The sequence below is a fragment of the Mya arenaria genome, chromosome 16 (genome assembly GCF_026914265.1).
Source record: "Mya arenaria isolate MELC-2E11 chromosome 16, ASM2691426v1".
Classification (NCBI taxonomy): domain Eukaryota; kingdom Metazoa; phylum Mollusca; class Bivalvia; order Myida; family Myidae; genus Mya; species Mya arenaria.
In genome coordinates, this window is record NC_069137.1 from 16,433,159 (window position 1) to 16,440,393 (window position 7,235).

The following is a 7,235-nucleotide window of genomic DNA, read 5'->3' on the forward strand; positions in this document are numbered from 1 at the left end:
TAGTGGTCAGGCCTAACCTGAACGTGAAATTTGATGACCATAGGTGCAGGCATTGTTGAGTTATCACTCGAACAATCTTTGACGACATTTTTGAGTTAAAGGTCAGTGACAACCACATGTCCATAAATTGCAGAGTAATCAGAGAAACGTTGGCCTTCCGACGGACGGACCGACCGACCAACCGAACGACATGCGCAAAGCAAAATACCGCCTCTTCTTCGAAGAGTGCCATAAATATTATAGTTATGATTTAATTATTTGTGTTAAATGCGAAGGCTTGTTTCCATATATTTGGGTGTATTATTGTCCCAATCCTTACAACTGTTGAAGAGCAAAATCCGTGCAATTATAGAGTGACCTTATTAAGTGTATTTGAAAGAAATGATTACAAGGATTATAAATAACAGGTTAAATGAATCGGCAGAACAAAATTCTGTTTATAAAGAAGCTTAATCAGGTTTCTGTAAAGGCATGAGTAGATGAGAATATAGTAATACTTCAATGTTGTATTCATAATTGTTTAAGTAGGAATGACATACTATTCTGCATATATGTTTATTTTTAGAAGGTTTTTGATGTGTTTTGGTTTAAACTACTTCAATATTGGGCGAGGTGCAACATATCAAATGTCTTCACATCTATGTTTAAGACTGTTTAATCAAAAGTTAAAATAGGACGATAACCTTAGTTATTCTTTCACACGTGATTTAGGAGTACGTCAATGTGAAAGTCTTTCACCTATTTTATGTATCTACTGCTAGTAGATTTAATGTATCTCTGTGTCATTTAGACTCTTAGTGATATGAAGGAGACATTAATTCTACAAGGAGTGTAAGGTTTCAAACTGGGATATTTGAATTGTGTGTGAATGCAAGGAGACGATATAAATTTGTTAATACACAATGCACAGGAACTACGGAATTCAATTAAATGTTTTTTTTATTGTAGTGAAGATATAAGCTGACGGTAAACATGCGAAAACACTAAAGTAATGTGTGTTTTTTTTTCTCAAAAAGGCGGCAGGCTGTCATACATTTTGTCTTTAAATATAAAAAAGAAATATAAATCGTAAGTAAATTTTAATATCTTGGCATTTTATTCTCCACAGGATGTCCATTCAACGGAACTGGCAAATTCTCAGGTGATCAACCATTAAAGGTTATTTTCAAAACGAGTAGATATTGATTTTACTTCACCAAAACACATTCTTGATCTTTTCGATAAACCTAAGGCTAAATGCTCATTTATTCAATTCAAGTATTTGGTTTTAATACTGTTTTAAGCGCACTCATTAAGCCTTTTGAAAATTGCTATTTTAAATTATCAACGCAAACTGATTTTGCATAAAGTAAAGCAGGAATATTTACTCTAATAAAATGAAGATATTATACTGTAAGCTATTATTGACGTGGTTTCCCCTATACGTTTGAAACGAATGAATGTTGTCACTCCCGTAAAACATGATGTTCTTCCTTCGAAAGTAAGTCAAATAATATTGATCTGCTGTTATAAACTTGGTTATATTGCGTCATGAGAAGACATTTACTATTAAACATTGAAATTTGTCCATGTTATCAATGAGTGAATATTCGTTGATTAACTTATGAATGCTATATGACGTAATAATTCATAAGAAGATGCGGATTGTAACTTGCCATAAGAGCATATAAGGTGATAAGCGAAACACCTCGCATGGCTCAACGCGAAAGAGAGAGTGATTATAAATATGATCGTTACACAGCTACAACACGAATATTGGTTTCATGAAAATGATATTAGAGTCAATTGACCTCTTACTGTGACATTGCGCTTTGAATTGAGCGCAAGAAACACAACCTATTGGTGAGTTTGATCGAATTCTGATCATAGAAGAGTAAGTTTTAGGAGAGTCACTTACGTTGTATGTTCCCTGTGGATCAACATTTATTAACTTGTCATTCCTCCACTATTTAAATAATCTTTAAGATGAGTTCAATTAAGCGAACACATTTTGAGCTTGGGACATTAATTTCTTTGAACATGAACTCGGTGAAGACAAGCCGTGTCTGAATTGACATAGTTTACACATACAACATCGAACCGATTGACATGTAGATTGAGGACTACCAAACTATGCTCATTGTGGTCAATGTTATACGTCGTAGAAATATTTCCCCAGGCAATGAAACCTCATAATAAATCAATTTCACCGTTTCACTCGGCACAAATTTGCCAGTATTTATCCTAAAAACCTTCAAAGCGTGATACACCTGTTTATCATCTAATTTCAAGCAGTGTTACATTTATGGAAAAAGGAACACAATGTTATTTGAAACCAACCAAAACCTCTATTGCATGGCTTCATAGTTGACGTATATTGATTGTTACCACACATACGTAAATACAGACTGAAAAATCAAAAGTTAACTTACAGTTTCGACGCTGCCCTGAATACAATCGCGCCACAAATGGTTATCTGTTTGGTGCAATTATGTCAACCAGTATTGCCTGATAAGGAATCCGTTTAAAGACAGAAAAGCAAACTCGACTGAACTTAAATTGAATAAAGTTAATTATAATAATTGTAAGTTAGTAAAATTGTGTAAGATTGATGCTGCCATCATCTTGATAAATGCGTTTTTAAGTAAGCGGCTATGAATTTTCATACCCATCGCCAACACTTTATTCCACTTGACCTTTAATTTTATTGACTCAAATGAATCTTGATCCGTAATTAAGTATCGGTCCGGTTCTGGTCGGGAAAGGCGGGAACGGCGTTTGTTCATACCAGCCGGTGTCGATGTTAACATTCACATGTAAAAAGGAGAATTATTACGATTGTGCTGTTGGTCAATCTTGAAACCCACGCATATAACAGCGCCATATGCAACAAGAAAGAACATGAACACACATTTAATGGTGAAAAATTTATCTAAGGAAACAACGTCATCTCCGCCGCTTTATAAAAGTAATTTGGATGAAAATCTAACGATAAATTATATGGCCTTAAATACATTTCACATGAACAGAGCTTATGGCAATAATATAATGTTGGTAGTTATCGATAGGCATGGAAATACAGGAAATGAGATCAGGGATCTCAACAACACCTTTTGCTATATTCCCCGATTACCAAAGAAAATGAATGACGAAGTTGAGAAAACTGTTCGCATAAGGAGTACTGATGTTCAATTAATGTTCTGTCGTCTAATCTTACGAAACTTCAAACTGATATTTGCGACAAAAATAAAACAAAAATGTTTGAAACAAAACTTGAAACTTGACAAAGCGCACATTTCACACATTACAAAAATGTGTTTTTGTACTTATTTTAAGAATTGTTCTAGCGAACTCTCGTTCGCCATCTCACTGCTTGATAATTGAAATTGGAAGACATTACAGCTTAGATAGGGAGGATTGATATTGTTCTAAGTGTTTACATGTGTGAGAACATAAATTCCATTCTGTTATTGCATTTATTATATCCTGATGTGGAAAAGTTTCAGTGTAACACCATGAGGACGTCGGTCATAATCGTCCACTTCATACGAAGGTCATGAAAGAATGAAGCCCACTTCTGCACATTAAAGAAAAATTATATGGCACAAAATTGTAGCGTACCCTTGTTCGGCATGATCAGAACTAAGAACTCTTTTTATTTATGTACATGACATATGTGAACGGAAAAGACCAGTCTATAAACCATAATGCTTTATTTATAAGCAATTACGTCTATTTTCTATGTTTGACCGTTTTTAAATTTCACGTTAACCTTGAATACTCTCTGATACTCGCATGAAACCCTTTCGTGGTGGTTTTGTACATTTTAATTATAAATTCATCCCTCAGTCTTTGTTTGTAACCAACCTCAACACTTAACCCAAAACTGATAGAATTGCACGTACAAGTAGTGCTTTTACGAACGGATTTAAAGTAATTTTTATGACAACTGTTGGATAAGCAGTTCACCTAGGCTCGGGTGCATAAAATTGCAACTAGTCATTTTCGAGGGAGGCGAAGATGACCAATATGTTATATTTATCTCTCAATTGTGACTGGAACCTTTACACTTACATTCGAACATCTATAAAGTAAATGAATTGTTTCATTTTTCTTGGTGAAGAAATGATTGACATCTTGAACAAATTTGCCAAGAAAAAAATATATAACACTCTCACATTTATGTACCTAAAGATGTAATCATTGCAGTTAATTTTCAATATTATTATTGGTTCGAGGCTTTTGATTGTTTTGGTTTGGTAAACAATAACTAGAATTTACTGCCTGGTAAATATTAGTCCAAAAGAAACAAAGTATATCGTTCAAATGTGCAATTTTAACAAATAAGCTATAATTGTTTTTGTTGTAAAATAAGTTTTGAGCTCGATCGGCAATTTATTTTCAATACGTCATTTCACGAAAGTATTTTTATCAGGCAGTATTACAGTATTTTTAATTCAATATCAAATGCAAGAATTTTTAACTATTCAAATATAAAATCCTGAGCTGGTATTGGTTGTGTGTTCTGTTAAAATATCTGAATTGGATTAATGCATCCTCTATTATCTTACTTAAATATATCTTCAAATTATATGCTTCTTTTGTGTGAAAGTGACTGTGACTTTTGCTGAAAAGGAAGCTTGGTATAACAAAGTAAGGTTGAAGCTGAACAACGTAAATAGTAGTATGGCCTTAGCCTTATTCTTCTTGTATATAAAAGGCTACTGATACCTTGAGAACTTTTGCTTCAAGTGTAACTAAACTTGACATAAATAAGATCACAAATACTGACGCAGATTGAGGCTGACTATATGGTTACTCGGGCTGCGATATTGAACTAAAATACCTGAAAAATAATAACCCTTACAGAATGAATGCCTTTTTGTGAACAACTCGCGAACAATTTGTGAATATATTGTGAACACCAGTATTCGCAGGTATCATTCGCAGAATGTTCGCAGCTTATGCGAATAATCAGCGCACACCTAGGACTGCTATTCGCAATAAGTTCACAATAAAATAATAGTTCGCAGAATGTTTACGGTTATAACTTTAAAAATGTTAAAGTTAACATAATGTTCACAATTAGAACATATACAATGTCAGTTTATCAAACGAAAGGGTTTCAATTCGCAGAATGTTCACATCTAAGTCGCAGAATGTTCACATAAAGAACTTTGTTACTGACTAGGAATAACATTTGTGGAAAACACTCTGTTAATTTTCCCTGTTTACAATATGTTCACAATTGTGACTTGTAAAATTCCACTAATCAGTCCCACAAAGATTAACAAATTAAGTTAAACAGTATATGGATTCCACTTTAAATGAGTTTTTATACTGATCGAGGGTGTTAATTTATCCTTGGTTAAAAAGTGAACATACATGTACCTATTGATGATGACCTTCAGACAAATCCTTTCAAAGGAATATTAACTACCAGTATGTAGAATTGAAGAATATCAAACGTTTTGTTTACTTTATTTTTTAAGCATGTTAACAATTCAGAATCAAATCAAATATTCAACAATGTGTCAAAAACATTCATATACATTCAGTACAAAGTCGGCAATTTCAATATCGAGAAAAACGTGTTTAAAGTTTTGTTAATTTATTTCACTGACTTAAATTGTTATAAGTCACCATTTCTTCTTGTTAGATTTATTTAATTAACGTAAAACACATGGTTGAATCGCATCCATAAAATATCCATATTCTCCGACAACGATGTTACCGATAGCGACGAGAAATAATAACAACCTAGTTATCTCCCTTCACCATATACGTAATTTCCGGTTTGTAATTGAAAAACGAGAAATTTTGAAACAATTACGTTTTTTTGTCTACATTTACTGCTGTTTGAGGATGCTTCTGTCGAGTTATGACAGGTAAATATCATTGCAGTTGTATAAATTTAATATTAAGCTTTGTAAGGTTTAAATGATATAGAAAAAAGACTAAAATATTCGTTAATATAGTCATAAACCCGGATTAGTAAACAAAGGACTTGAACTGCATGGTGCTTTTATTTAATTTTCATACACCATTGTCCATAATAATGAGGTAATTTGTATAATGATATAACTTTCTCATCATGATCGAGTCAATTGTTTATGTAGTCAGGGGAGTACTGTGTTCCTGATGGACATGTCAACGACACTGATATGACATTTTCATCATGATTTGTGTATTATAACTTATGAATGACCTTCATTTACTAGAAACACTCATCCTGACCATGACAGCACTGTAGATAATTGTGATCTGTTTATGAATTTTGATAACAACAATGATGAAATGACAAAAGATCACAGTGCACTACATAACTGTATTTATATGCATCATATTGCTATCTTATTTCAGGACAGTATCCATGCTCCCTGTCCGACACCCTCCCATGTTGCAGTTAACATTTTCCTGCCAGTCTTCTTCCCCCATCATGCCCAACTGACTGGTCCAATATTGTTCAAAACTATATGGAAATGCCTCGTCATCGTAGTTTGGAGTATGTGCAGAGCACTCAGGTACATTTTAGTTATTTATAACTTAAGTTCACAAATTAATAAACGGCTAATTAAATTATTAACTGACAGTTTTTTTCAAGTAAGGAGAATATTTGTGGATGCACACATGACAATCTTGTGATGCGTAATCAGAAGGCATATTGTGTAATACCGAATAATTAACTGGTTTCCATATTTTATTTTGAAATCATGCAATAGTTTAGATTAACAAAATAGCATGTATAAAATAAAGATGTACGTGTATCAAATGTTGCAGAATAACAAGCAGTTTATTTGCTTGATGAGACTGATTTGCCGGGGAAGGGAACAGACACTGCTGTGAGCATGATGATCACTACTTCAAGTACCATGGTTTGGAGAAGAAAAGCCGAAATTGGCACTTTGGTCTTTGGAAAAGCAGGTAGATAATAAATTTTGCACATTTATCCCTATAGTAGAGTACTTTAATTTTGAAAATACTTACCTAACAGAATTGAGCCCTAGATTTTCAAGAGTATTCACTTAAGATGTTAGCCTTTTAATTGTTATCTGTTACATGTCAAAAAAATAACCTTGACCATAACTCAATAACTGTTGAAATTGATAAAATGCAACTTTGCATACCTATTGCCAGAGGACGAATGTATATGTGAACTTTCATAAGTATGTTATTTCTATATTACATTTCAAATTTTCAACAATGATCAACAAAAATAAATGCTGTTTTAACTAGTCAAGAAACTCCTCACTTTG

At 33.1% G+C, this 7,235-nt stretch overlaps 1 long non-coding RNA gene across 1 annotated transcript; it reads left to right on the forward strand.

Annotated features, from left to right (window-relative positions):
- Positions 1 to 5,771: 5,771 nt before the first annotated feature.
- Positions 5,772 to 7,235, forward strand: LOC128221099 (uncharacterized). Its single transcript, XR_008258888.1, has 3 exons — positions 5,772 to 5,867; positions 6,343 to 6,503; positions 6,760 to 7,235. It is a non-coding gene; the product is annotated as an uncharacterized LOC128221099 (long non-coding RNA).